This window comes from Rhinopithecus bieti, unplaced genomic scaffold (genome assembly GCF_001698545.2).
Source record: "Rhinopithecus bieti isolate Rb0 unplaced genomic scaffold, ASM169854v2 scaffold_12653, whole genome shotgun sequence".
Lineage (NCBI taxonomy): Eukaryota > Metazoa > Chordata > Mammalia > Primates > Cercopithecidae > Rhinopithecus > Rhinopithecus bieti.
In genome coordinates this window covers 1,261,404-1,276,512 of record NW_016807437.1, presented here as the reverse complement: position 1 = coordinate 1,276,512, position 15,109 = coordinate 1,261,404, and positions in this window count along the sequence as shown.

Here is a 15,109-nt window from a genome sequence, read left to right as displayed (position 1 = left end):
AAAAAAAAAAAAAAAAAAAAAAAGCAGGAATGGAAACACCACCCACTGACCTGCCCTAGTTGCGCAACTCAACATTCTCACATTTTACAGTTGGGGTCACAAGAGAAAAGTCAAAGCAAAACTATGAGTCCTTTATCTTACTTTGTTAGAGCCTTCCACAGGCTCATGGGGCGAAAATGTACCTTTCCATTTAAAGCTACTGTGCTTCATAACTTCTAGAAGCAAAGCAAGCTGAGCTTCATTCTGGAAAATGCTGGGTAGCTGGGGCATATCAAAGGGAATTTGGAATGGTTTATGTGGTTTGAAAATTCTTGGGGGCAAAACTGCCTTCCTGTTGCTTTTGGAAACTATCATCCAGAATTGGAAAGGAGGTAAACAACAGGAACTCCTCCACCATTTGGTTTGCTTCCACTTTGTACTTAGCTAATTATTTTATGCTAACAAGAGAGCATGTTTCTCCACAGTTTCCTTCCTTCCTTCCTTCCTTCCTTCCTTCCTTCCTTCCCTCCCTTCTTCCTTCCCTCCCTCCCCCCCCCCCTCTCTCTCTCTCTCTCTCTCTCTCTTTCTTTCTTTCTTGCCTGCTGCAACCTTGGGATGCTTGGAAGACGAAAGCCAAATCAGCTCACTTTCAGTTTAGCCACAAATAAAGCTGGGTGCCTTCTGCCACACAAACCAATGAAAGAGTTTTCTCACCAGCTTCCTTCCACTCTCTGCTCCATTGTGCCTAGAATGGGCAAAATTCATTTGGTATGTGGTTAGCCATCATCCAAGTCTAATAGTACTATTATAAAAAGTGCAAAGTAGTGGTTGGTGGTCATAAATTTAAAGTGCAGTCAGTATCTGGGTGTGGTGGCTCATGCCTATAATCCCAGTACTTTGGGAGGCCAAGGCAGGCAGATCACGAGGTCAAGAGATCAAGACCATCCTGGCCAACATGGTGAAACCCCATCTCTACTAAAAACACAAAAATTAGTGGGCATGGTGGCACACACCTGTAATCCCAGCTACTCGGGAAGCTGAGGCAGGAGAATTGCTTGAACCTGGGAGGCAGAGTGAGCCGACATTGCACCACTGCATTCCACTGGCAACAGAGCAAGGCTCCGTCTCAAAAATAATAATATTATTAATAATAATAAAGTGCAGTCAGTAGTCATGTCCCATGTCCCCATTCCCAATTCCCAATATGTATCCATAACAATGTGTGGGAAAATCTCTCCCTTCCTTTCAGCCTCAGCAGGCCTTTGGGTGGTAACATCTTCCTTTCCTTAAATCTGCTACTTCGCTTATGTCTACTTTCTTTAGTTCGAGAATTTGTTCATTTACTGTTGTCTCTTCTCCTATTCCTTTTTCCCCTGTGGATTAATACCTATTTCTATTCCTTTATTATTATATAATTATAGCAGGATTTGAGGACTGAGAGAAGATAAACCAGTGGTATCCATCAGTAATTTTTAACCAGAATCCTTAATTAGTTTTGTGCTTATATTTTTCCACTAAACTTTTAATTCCTTCAGGGCAGAACTGGGTTGATTAATTTCTATCCTGACCACTCTGTGTAGTGCCTAGCATTTTCAGTTTATTCTTACTGAATAAAAAAAGATGGAATTAATTTCTCCAAGAGTCTTTTTGCCAAGCTAATACCTAGAGCAGAATGTAAGCTATATATAAAAGTTCAGACAGATAATGATTACAGAGTAGAAAATGATGTTAGGAATTGGGTCAAATATGCTTTGGGATCTGCAGAAAGTCAAAAATGCATTTTTCTAAATTGTGCTTTCAGAGATTTGACGCTTATCTTTGACTCATATGTACTTAGGTCTCTAAGAAGAGTTTCTTATTGCCCAAGTATGGGGACATGTTTACGTGCAAAATGCCTTGACCTCTCAATGCCCTTCCTCTGCCACCACTATCAACGCCCCACCATAGTTACATCTTCTCTGAGTTGTTCTTTGAGGGTAAGAGTGCCTGCCAGCCTGAGCTCCTGGCTCAGGCAGTTGAGTAGGAGAAGAGGTGGGTGGTTCAGTAATTTATTTTTGCATGCCTGATTTAAACCATCCCCTTCTCACCAAATGGGAGCTTTCAGCTATTAGAGAAGACATGCAGCCCCTTTTGTTTCTGTACCTTTCAAACTGCAAAGATGCCTTTCACCAGATTAAAAGATTAAGGCTTCTTCCAGAATTCCAAACCAGCTGGTTCTGAGAATTTTAAATGTGCCTGAAAAAAAGCATCTGTTCTTTCCATGTTACTTTTATCTTTGCTTTATACTAACCAACTATTCATTTATGTCCACTAAGGCTGATAAATGGATAATCTATAACTTATAAACCCAAAGAAATACCCTATTCCATGCATTTATTATTTTCCTTATTTTGCTGATTTCATAAAGACTACAAAATCAGGCTTTCTATCCTTGTTTTTGAGAGGCTGCCAGCCTGACATACTCAATGTTGACTGCAGCTATCTTTCTCAGGGTGGAACATGACATTTGCACAAGAACTTGGCTTATATATTTTGAGAAACTTAAAGCCTTGAGAGGCTTTCTTGAACTGGTGTTTTGAAACTTCCTAATGCCCCAATTTAAAAGGTTTGTAGTTTTCTCTGAGTTTTGCAGCTCAGCCTGGTGTAATCTGGATTGGGACAGTTCCAGGAGAGGAGGTCAAAAAAAGTGCAAATTCATCCATAATGTATGTAGGTTTTAATAAGCATCCTTTCATACTACAGCTTCTCTTCATGGCTTCTCATAAAACTTCACAAACCACAGGCACTAGGATTATTATTTTTTAAAAGAGTAACAGAAGGAAATGTTCAACCTTTTGCAATCTAAGTTGCTCCAGGAATTAAAATGTCTTTATATAGATGCCTCATAACAAAAATCTGTACTCCATGGCAGTAATCTCCACTAAAACTAGGTAAACTCAAACTGTATCAATTTATATAAAGCTTGAGAATTCCCAGTATCCACTTACTGTTTATGAAATGAAGATAGATTAATGCCCAGTGGAAAAAGGGATTAGAGCAACCCTAGGATGGAATAGGCAAGAAGATATCATTTAAACAAAATAGACTAGGAAAACAAAATAGACCAGGAAAAACAATTTTTAAGTTGATTTTGTTTAATTTTAATTTTAATTTACTTCATTTAATTTTTGAGACTGGGTCTCGCTCTGTCATCCAGGCTGGGATGCAGAGGCACAATCATAGCTCACTACAGCCTCAACTTCCTGGGCTCAAACAGTCCTCCCACCTCAGCCTCCTGAGCAACTGGGACTACAGGCATGCACCACCATGCCTGGATTTGTGTGTGTGTGTGTGTGTGTGTGTCTGTGTATGTATGTGTGTGTGGAAACAAATTCTCACTATTTGCACAGGCTGGTCTCAAACTCCTGGGCTCAAGCAATCCTCCTGCCTCAGCCTGCTAAAGTGCTGGGATTACAGGTGTGAGCCACTACACCTGGCTGATTTTGTTTAATTTTTATTTTATAGAGTGAGGACATATAAGGTCTGAATGGAACCTTAAATAATACATAAAATACTCTCTATGAAATTCTCTGGGGTGGTGGGAGAGCATTAGAAAAAAATAGCTAATGCATGTCACCTTAATACCTAGCTGATGGGTTGATAGGTGCAGGAAATCACCATGGCACATGTTTACCTATGTAACAAACCTACACATCCTGCACATGTACCTTGGATCTTAAAATTAAAAAAGAAAGAAAAAAAATCTCTGCTTAGTAGTATGGCACATATTATTGATGGTTTACTTAAAACCACCTCCATCCATTCTTTCTCATTCAGGAATCCATGGGAATATATCCCTCGGCACGATGTAGAGTCACATCAGACTTGATGGAAAGATCCTAGGGCAATACACCTAGAGCAATGGACCTAGAGCTGGGTATAGTACTGGATGAAATTTTGAGATGTCTCCCTTTAAGTAGCAAACAAACGCATTTCATATAGAGATATAGTCATCCAGTTACTGGATAACCTCCAGGGAAAGGGAACTCAAAATAGACCACTGCATTCCTGGTAAGCTCTGAATGTTAGGAAATATTTTCATTATAAGAAACTGTGTATTAGTCATGAAACTTTCAGTTACAAGTGACAGCTCTTAGACTCAAATTCTCTTGATTTTTAAGAATGGAGTAATTGAAAAGTCCACCAGAGATATTTATGCACAGGTGAATCGAGCAGTTCAATGTCCCTGGGAAGACTACCTGACCTGAGTGAGATGTGTCACACATACATCTGTCAACCAATCACTGTAGCTATGAGCATGGGGGATTCTGACCCACCACTTGGTCAAACATTCATTCCTAGGGACTGAGCAGGTAGGGAGAAAGGAATCAGCTCCCCTTGAACCACAAGGTCAAACAGAGTTACTATGAAATAAGACCATTTACTCAGAAAATGGTACCCTGGATAGTAAAAAATGCTTCAATTGCCGCATATATGCCCTCCTCTCACATGATGCCAATTCCTTCCATCTATGACAGGAAAGAAAGGACATGCCTCTTCTACCAAAGGAGATACTTAGCTGCCCGTGTTTCCTCCATCTAGCTGTAAATTGAGGCTCTCCAAATGACAAGCATTCTTTTAGTGCAGAACCAGATGTGACTCCTATGGACCTTAACCCATTACTAAGTGATGATTTATTAAAGCATTCCCCCACAGGAAAAGTGTGTTCAATATAAAGGGGAAATAGAATATGTCTAATTCAAACTCCCAGTTGGAAAAAGAGAGAAGTTAAGGCAACATGCAGAGATCTACATCATATCTCACATGCATGGACAGAATTAGTGAGGAATCCCCACCTGCAGTGGACTGAAATGGCCAACCCGCATTCCCGGTTCTGCTTCTTCCTTGTTTTGTCTGTGACCATGTCCAAGAAGAGTGTTGTATGATTTCTCTGTGTGGAACCACCCTCCTTTAGCCGATCTAACAGTTCACTTGCTATGGGTGCAGACTTGGAGCATTAGGGGTTTTTTAGATTGAGGCTTTTTCTGGTAGTACAACTTCCTTAAACGTTCAGTCAATAAGTGGCCAAGTTGCTAATAAGCAGTGCCAAAGATCTTATTGATTGAGCCACGGTCTTTAAGATTGTGAGAAATGGGAAAGTTCTTCTTCAAAGATTATAAAAAGTTACAATTTCTTACTATAAGATTGCTATCCACTATTAGAATATATATATATATTTGGAATATAATATATTACATTATATTAAGTATATATAATACAATATATATATTTGGAATATACATATTCCAAATCAGCTGTCCTAGCTTGCTCTGGCATGCCTGGACAGAACTAGAGAAGCCCCAGCCCATAGTGCATGCCATTCCTTATTTGGAGATGCTTCTTTAACTATCCCTGGGCAACTTCCTTTTCTTTCTTTGTTCTGTTCCCCTTACCCAATTAAAAAAGGTTTAAACTAATAGCCACTCAGGTAAAATGTAAAATGTGAGATATTATTCCAGCCAATGGAAACTGGACACAGAATAGGGTAGACGCATCACATTATAAATAACTTTGTTTCCTCTGTTTGGTGTGCTCTCGTGGCTGGACAGGTGCTGAGTAGCACCCTTTCTGCAGAAAGTAAAGCTTGCCTTGATGACAGATCATTTGTCCCCACGTTAATTCTTTTTTCTTTCTTTTTTCTTTCTGCGACACCAAAAACTTCACTCCCAACAGTATGTACCCTGTTCTTAGGGTTTCTGTGTCTTAGAAATAGACCTTGCTCTTTACCATCCTTCTAGCTCTGAAAGAACTGCTTCCATTTTGTCCCTGCCTCAGAGTAACTCAAAACGATATATCAGACAAGATAAGGCACAAGTAATTTGAGTAAAATACACATCAGGTGGTCTTTGTGTATTTCTCTGGATCCTCCTGGGTCCCAATCTTATCTTCTGCTATTTTTCCCACCTCTCTGCCTGGCTCCTACTAACATATCTTTGAGGTAGAGAATTCAGATTTTCAGTTCTGTTAATGGCATAATTATATGACCCTCAGATACCTTGGATTTCTCAGAATGGACAGAAAGGTCCTCTTTTAGCAACATAATGTCACAAGGATAACTTTGGTGGGCTCAGAATCTATCACTGAACCTCTCCCTGTATCAGGTGGAGTATGCTGGTTAGACTGGGTCATGTGTCTGGTCCTGGGGTGCAGGAAAGAGAAAGCAAAAATCATTTTCACCACTAGCTCAGGGACAGTGCCTCTTGTACCCAGCCCCCGCCCCCACATCCTAACTGTTTAGCCATCTGCAGCACCCAGGTGTAAAATGACCACACCTAGCCTCAGTTACATTATACATCTGTGGATTTCCTTCCCAAAACTTTTTTCCCCCACCTGGGGGGATGCCTGTGAAACCTGCTCAGTTACTTTGATGCGTGTGCAAACTGGACATGAAAGAGACTTTACACTCCATGGGCAACCCTGACCGGAGACAGGAGTCAGTGAATAAATCCCTTCTTTTCCTTGGTGGACAATTTCAAGGCACATTTTACACAGCTCCTCACAGGGTTCTTAGTAGGATGGAAGCTTTTTCTCCTCCCTGTTTTACTCTTCTCAGGCTTTTACTCTTGTTCTGTGAGATTACTTCTTAGAACAAGTCACCTGTATGTTGAACCTTGTTTGGGACCCAGCTTTTGGAGTGATGTGGACTGAACATGACTATTACGGGATGAGACACAAATAGAGAGTGTGTCTATTGCAGTCATGGTTAGCATGGTGGCTAAATTGAACTGAAGCTGTACTCATATCAGCTTTGGAGTGTTTGGAGTTTGCTATATGTTTTGACTCATTTGGTCATCACAAGTCAATGAGAAAGGTGCTATTGGACCTATGTGGTACAAAAAGGAAAAATAACTTTCCCAAGGCCATGGAGGTGTAAAGCAGAGGAGGTAGGATTGGAACCCAGGTAGTGGGCTCCAGAGGCTGTAGTTTTCATCACCACTCTATCCTGCTTCTTAGTTCTCAGATGTGTCATATGATCTAACTCCTCTTTGATATGTTTGCTTAGGAATATTTGAAGACATCTTTTAGGTTTTTCATGACTTCTCTAGGTTAAACTAGGTATATGTCCCTACAGATATTTATTAAGTACTATGTGCTGAGCAATGACAGGCACTGAGGACACAGCAATGAAGAAAACAGACTTTTTGGCCGTGAAATGCTTACAGACCAGTAAGGGCAGGGACAGGTGGGAGGGAAACAAGGAAACAAGGGATGCCACAGGTGTGTGACAGCATTAACGGTCTACACAGGCTTAGTACAAACACCTGGTAATGCAACAACCCCAGACACTGGAGGTAAGAAGGTGACTGGCCCTGGTGACTGAGCACTGGGCATGAATGAAGTAGAGGGGTCAAGGGTGTCACTACGTATGGGGCCTGGACATCTGAGTGTTGGTCGTGCCTTCACTGAGAGAGAGAGCACTGCAGAATGAAGACTGGGGAGAAGACTTTGGTTTTGAAATAAAACAAAGCTGCTATGGAACTCGATATCTCCTCAATTCTCTTCATCTTGTGGTGAGTTCGTTTTTAATGCACAAGTTTAGAGAAACTGCAAGTCTAGAATCTTCTATTTTTTTCCCATAATAATTGTAAATCCTGTCATTCCACCTATGGCGACCCTAATTCTATCAACCAATATATGTACTATTCTACTAAGCCCAGTGTTTTTGTCAGCTTCCCTTTTAAAGAACATTGTACCATTCCTCCGGTTATTTGTTATGCTGTTTTCAAGCAATCAAGGTGGTTTGTTTCGTTTTGTTTTTTGTTTGGGGTTTTTGTTTGTTTCTGCTTTTGTCAATCTCATCATACTTAAAATTTTCCTACTGAGTTGGCCATCAAGCAATGTTTTTTATTTTTTTCATAATTTTTTCATTTCTTTTTTGCTTAAATCTAGGAGTATATTATATAATACACTCTATAAATATATAATTCATACATTTAATATATATTTAGAAAATATACTTTTTAAAATGTATAAAATTTCATGAAGTTGGGTTCATTATTTTATCTTGTCAAGGTCATTTTGATCTGGATGATGTTCCTATATATTTCAGCTTTTCTTCCCGTTTTGTTCCACTGATACAAGCTATAGTTTTAATAATTACGAGAGTAGGAAAGGTTTCAAAAATTTACAGACATATGCTATCTTAACTTTAAAAAGTAGTACAAGGATCTCAGGAGAGGTAGGCCAATGAGATTGCTATTAATTTCTGGCAAAATTCAAAAATGAATTATTAAATAGATGTTTTGATAGCCTAAGCAAAGAAAGTGCTGATTGCTTGAAAACAGCATAAGCCCACTAAGAAAAAACATGCCAAACTAATCTAATTTTTTTCCTTCCTGGTACTGCTAGAGACTAAGAGAGGAGAGGACTGCTGTAGACATATGCTATGTGAATTTCAGCAGGGAATATAGCAGATTCATTTCTTGCAGATGAGATAGAGAAGAATGGACAAAATTATACCAGAGAAAGGCAACTCAACTAAGGGTATATTATTTAGTTGAAAGAGTATGAACCAGGGCTTCTTGTCAAAATGGTGTTGTGAGTTCCCTTGCCTGTTCAAATACAGCAAATAAAATATGGCATGAAAGTTAAAAAGACATAGCCTTGCTCAACAACAAAGTAACTTTTCTGTCCACCAAAGAAAGAATAGAAGCATACAATGCCAAGTGGAATACAAAGCCCATAGTTCCAAATAGAGGCAGAGAAAGCTGGACATTTGAGTCCTACAGGGAAAAGGAACCCCAAACCATCCATGAATGCATACGTGGGGCGGGGGTGAGGGGTGGAATATTTAATCAGTGTTTGTAAAGGTTGGATTTACAGGTTTTTTTTACAAGAAAGAAGAGAGATGCTTGGAGCTAAATAATCCTGTAGCAAATAACTTGCTGGAGGTGTGTAGAAGCTCTCTGCTCTAAATAGGGTTTTCCTTCATCCTGTCTACATCATGTTTCTGTCATTTGCCTCACATCTACAGCCTTTGGACTTCTCATCTCTGCCAAAGGTAATAGTAAAAACAAATGAATAACATTAGTTTAGAATTCAAAGCTGAAGTCAGCTGCTCAGGGCTCTGCACTTAGGTCACACCTGTTCTCCATGGCAGGAACGTGGGCCAGATGCTCCTTGAAGAAAGACTGCAACGGTGAATGTCAACCACTACTTCTCATACTGAAGCCTAGGAAAAAACGGTGAGGTTTTTCTCCCACTTGCCTGTTTCAATGCCTATTGCCTTTTACGTTGCAGCTCTTCTGGGGAACTCCTATCAGTGCATGTAATACTTTCCGAGGTGATTTCTATTCAGTTACATGATGTCTGAACCTTGTCATATGTGAGAAAATATGAATTTGTTTTAGAATTTATTCTTTTTTAACAACCACATGCTCCAGTGGGTTAACCATGAAGGGATGAGTATTGCATCTACCCTTCAACACAAAGTTCAGCAGAAACCTGTCTGGATTCTGTGGTAAACAAAATTGTGTGGCAAGCTGGGAATTCTGTAAAAACATGACATTCATAGAAAACCCTGAATATGCATACCTAGTCCACAGACAACTCCAATAAATTATTCAAATAAATACCAACCAGTGCTGCTGTGATCATTTGATTAAAATCCTGCTTTGAATGCTCACATATATGTTTCCTATTAGTGTGTAATTTCCAGTTGCTGCAGTGAAAGGTAGCAGTCTGCTGAATGCCAGGGTGTGGGAAAGAATAAACAGTTCTGTTGTTTTGCAATGGGAACTGGCCAGGGAAAGCTGATACCCTGCGAAACACACCCAGCTCCTGCTTTCCTAGGCTAGAAAAAATGACCTCTGGCCTCTCTTTGCAAACTTTAGTTACCGAATTGGGAGGAAGGGATTCATGACCACCAAGAAAGGTAAGTTACTCACATATGTATAGATATAATACTCTTATTGTGCTCTTTTTTCTCCAATCTTCAACAAATCATCTAAACTATAATAAGATTTCTGTGCAGCCTGATGGAGTAGACACCTCTGGAATAAATTTTCCTTCCCCATTTCTCCAACATCTTTCTTATGACATTTCTTTTTCCACAATTTATTGGTCCTTGTCTGAACACCTGAGCCCAACTAGCCAATGAGTCTTTTCCCCATAGTTTTGGACTTAGGAAGGTAGAAAAGTCTGCCAGTCCTCCTGAGAGGTAGATACTGAGAGACATAAAACTCGGAAATATCATGACCACCACACCCCATGTTTTCAGTGATGTCAACAAAACAGAATGAAATCCCTGCGAGAAGCCCAGGCAAGAGTGAGAGAGAAAGAGAGAGAGAGATCTGACATCATATATCTCTGGTTCTAGTTGTTCTCTTGTCTAGTGACTACTGACATCCTTGTTCTTCCCATAATTTGGTTGTTAAATAACCTCTTGATTTAATGAACAAAATTAATTCCCTTTAAATATTAATTCAAGTTTTAGTACTGTCATTGCAGCCAAAAAAGCCAACTAATACAACATTAAAATTCTTCCAGTAGGAAAATGTATTTTATCTATGATTAGATTTTCCTACGATGCAACATTTGGACCCATCAGAATGGGCAGATTTGACAATATCACACATAGATGACAGTGCCCTTCTCAACATTGAAAAGATTCTATCCTATAAATGCTTCAAGCAGGACACTTTCCCTGGAGGAGATTATATCAAGTTACACCTATATGCCTCAACTCATCTACTCTTCCTTTCTCTAAATGGTCACACATCACCTAACCTAAGAAAAAATCTATCTTGGCATCATTCGCTCAAAGCTGAAGAAGCAGGCAGCTGAATTAACTAGAATTTTAATCCTAAATGTCAGTCAAAAACAAAATGACTTGGTAATACCTTCCAAAACAGTAATTCAGAGCCAGAGGGCTTAGGGAAAGGGAATCTCCAGGAAAGCTGTATTGGAATCTCTGGACAGGGGTGGGATAAGAGGTGCACACTTAAGAAATACTCATTTGCACTTATTTGACCCTTCCCAATGTTTATGTTACCCCTTCTCAAAAGGAAACCTAATTCTGTCTATAGTTTATCATTTTCTACTACCAGTCTATTTATTCCTAAAGACAAAAATCATAGCTAGAAATGGTCTTCAATGAGAAATGTATGCTAAAGCCACCCAGAGTACAAGGGTGCTTCCCAAGGCCAGCTAAACAATGGTTTGCCAATTAAGTGGCATGATCAATTATATGTTTAAAACTCATTATCACTAATAATAAAGAACTGAAATTTATAAATTGTTTTATAAAATATAGTGGACACAAAGACATCTCACAGCACTTTTACTCATCTTCACTCTTCTGTGATCTCTTTGAAGGGAAGAAAAATGTAAAGGTATTACATTTCATTAAAACACAAGAAATTGGATATAACCCTAGGTAAGTCTAAGACATAACTCTAGGAAAAGTTTCATATGTGAATATCATTAATCACCTTTGTTAGGGAAAAAAAGAAGGTAAGAAATTCTGAGCAAAGGGTGTGCTAGAAGAGGCCTGGACCGTGAAATGATTATGTACAAAGCTAGTATCACATTTGTAATGGTGAAAATTTGAAATCAATCTAAATATCGAACAACAGAGGATTACTTAAATACATCATATGATGTACATGCAAGTTTAAACATTGATTAAAACCTGTGTTCTCAAACACTAATGACATGGGAAAATGCTTATGATATACTTTGAGTAAAAATGGTGTACTTTTATGATCTCTATTATAGAAAGGAAGATAAGAAAGCAAATTAGAAATATATCAAGATGTTAACAATGTCAGGATAGTGGGATTGTGGGAGATTTTAATTTTGATCTCCTAACATTTCTGTATACTCCACATTTACTCTGTTGAGCATATACTATTTCTGTAAGTGGGGGTTGGTAAAAATTTGAATCAAGGCCCATAAGGTTAAAATTAACCAAGAGAGTGTATTGTTTCCCCACAACCTGTCCACACCAAGTCGAATGTATCTGAGTAGCCGAGATGTTGGAGGAAGTAAATTGTTCTGATATCATTTTTTTCTGCCTTTTGGTTCTACTCTGATTCTACTTTCTCCAAAACTCAAAACAGCCACTTGATATATTTTCTAGTTAATACTCTTTACTAAAATGGAGATAATTAAAAATGACAAAGGAGGGTCCTACACAGTAGTAAGGCTTAATGTGATACTGAGGTGACTTCTGGTGTCCCTTTCTCCAATTTCCTGCCCCTTTCTATTCTTTTCTTCACTCACAGGCTCTGTTCCCTCCACTTAACAATGATAAACTCATTCACACTAAAGGGTAGGACTCTGTGCAGATATTTGATCCCACTGCAATGCCTCCTTTTCTCACTCAATATCCTCCTGATTCTCAAGTTTCTAAACACAGCCTATTTTGCACTTCTGCTATCTGATGCTCTACTGGGATTTAGAAAAAATTTTAAACCTACAATTTAAAAAATGGACTTGATTCCTGGCTCCACTAACTAAAATTAGATGACCTAGAAAAATTTCTTCATCTCTTGGTATTTCACTATCAAAAATGATAGTAATGTCACCCAGATCGTGGATTATATTAAATAATTTATTAAATATTTTAGCACAGCACCTGGAGGATGTTCAATATATATTAATTGAATCTAAGTCTGATTTCTGCAAAGCAATTTATGAGAGGCAACAACACAGAATATAGAGAATGTACGAGCCAGAAATTTCTGGGTTCAAATCCCTAGTCTATCACTTATTTATTATGTGAACCTGGATAAGTTTCTTAGCCTCTCAACATATTTGACTTTCAATCTGTAAACTGAGAACAATGGCATCTACCTTGTAAGTCCATTGTGAAGATTAAGTGTATTTGGAAGCAAATGCGTGATGAATGCCCATTACATAGCATGCGTTTAATAATAATAGCAACATTATTACTATTGTTATTCATTATTGAAGGACCAGAAGGAAAACTATAGTTGAAGACTCTCTAAACAAAAAGAAAGAAAGAAAAAACAACACAAAATAAAAAAGATTTTCAAATTTCCTTTACTCCTAAAATTCACCCCAAAAAAGAATTCTTTGCTAACATGAGTGAACATGAAGCTATTTTCTTTCCCTCATCCCCCCCGAGATGGTAGCAGAAATGGAACTGGTGAACAGACCCAATTCAAACAATGATAGCTACAGGAATAACATTGGGAGAGACACAAGATTTGTTTTGGCAAATAGAAGAGATTTCTGATTGTTTTGGTTTTCTTCGCTTGGAGCCAGTCAGCATCTGGCTTTGAGAACCATGGGTATGGTCACCATATGTCCCACATTTTTCTAGAGCAGTCACAATTTAAAATATTGTGTCATGTTGCCCCCTTAAGAACAGTTGTATTTGTGAGACCATGGATCTTTATTTGCAGTTTAGAAAATGTGGTCATTGTTGCTACAGAAGTTTGTATTTGACCAGGTAAAAGAAGAGATCACAGGAAAATGGGGGCAGGTCATGAACTACAGAAAAATAAACTGGGATTTTTTGTCCCTCTATATTATCACTCTCCTTACACTTAATATCAAGTGCTGGTTTGGCACTTTTCCTCTAAAAAGCAACTTAATAGGTTTCCAGGGTCATTGTGACCAATCCCATGTCTTTGAACCAAGTCAGGCAATTTTTAGGAGATTTCGGCTCCATCTAGTTTGATAATTCACTATTGAGCGAGCAGAGCAGGGAAGGATGTGTCAGTAATAGCAACAACTAGCATTCATTAGTTTATTGAGAGACTATATGTGCCGGTACATGACTGAGTGTTCTACATGCATTAGCTCGTCTAGTGCTTGCAAGAATCCTGTAAGAAGACACCATTATTCTCTCCTTATATGAAAACAGACTAAGAGAGATTAAGAAATGTGCTGACAGTCACATGGCTGGTAAGTGACAGAGCTGGGATCCAAGCCTGGTTGATCCCAGGATTTCTCAGTAGGTAGACTCATCATACATTTAAACACAGTATTTTTCAGACAGGAAGGTTGAGGGTCAGGCCTAAAATTTCTGGGGTGACCATGCAGTTGTGGAAGCATCAGACAGGCTACTGCTCACAGAAGAGTGACTCTTCCTAGGAGTTGTTTTTCAAACTGGAAAAATCTTGGAACCAGAAATCCATTATGTGAAAGTAAGTGTGTCTGGATGGGATTACGAGAGATGTGCAAACCCGGGGGGGTTTGGGGTTTGGCTACACATTATGTTCTATTTTTCAAAGGTTCTGGGAGAGGCAAAACTCAAAACATGTTTCTGCACAGTAATTATCCACTTTGGTTTCAGATCCATGTGTATTTCTAGAGGAACTAACAACCCTGGACCTGTTTCTTATTTTAGTGGGTGCCCCTCACATAAATATTCACAGACAGAGCAGACCTACAGGAACTGTGGAAGTCAGGGGAACCAAACTCAGCCTAGCAAGAACAGAAAAACAAAGCTAAACATGTTTAAGAATCTCCATTTACTACAGCCTTGGCTATGCAGCTAATTAGAGCAAGTCATTGGGTGGAGAAGGAAAAAAACCCAGCATATTGCGTGCTTACTATGAAAGCCACTGTTCTTGATACCATCCTCACCCTCAGGGAATTTTCACTAGGAGGATGATAAAGACCAGTGAATACGTAATTTCACTACAGTGTGGTTAAAAAGACAGGGTTCCGCAGAAGCACAGAGACAGGGCATTTAAAGCCAGTCTTGATGGTGTTCCAGTCACATACCGCTGTGTAACAAACTACCGCCAGAATTCAGTGACTTGAAACAACAGCCATTTGTTTGTATCTATTGGTTCATGGATCAAGAATTTTGGCAGGGGTCAGCTAGGTAATTCTTTTCTTTCACATGGTGTTAATAAAGATCACTGGGCAATATGCAGCTAGGGGACAGATTCATCTGTAAGATCCCAGATGGCTTCAGTAACTTGTCTGTTTCCTTGCTGGGGAAAAATGAATTCTATTAGTCACAAGTCTTCCCAGGTTTAAGAAGAGGGACTTAGACCCCACCTCTCAGTAGAAGGTGTGTTAAAGAATTTGTAGCTATGTTTTTGAACTGCCACAGTCATCTCTATTATCATAAAATTTTTTAATGTCTCATACATGTAAATACATT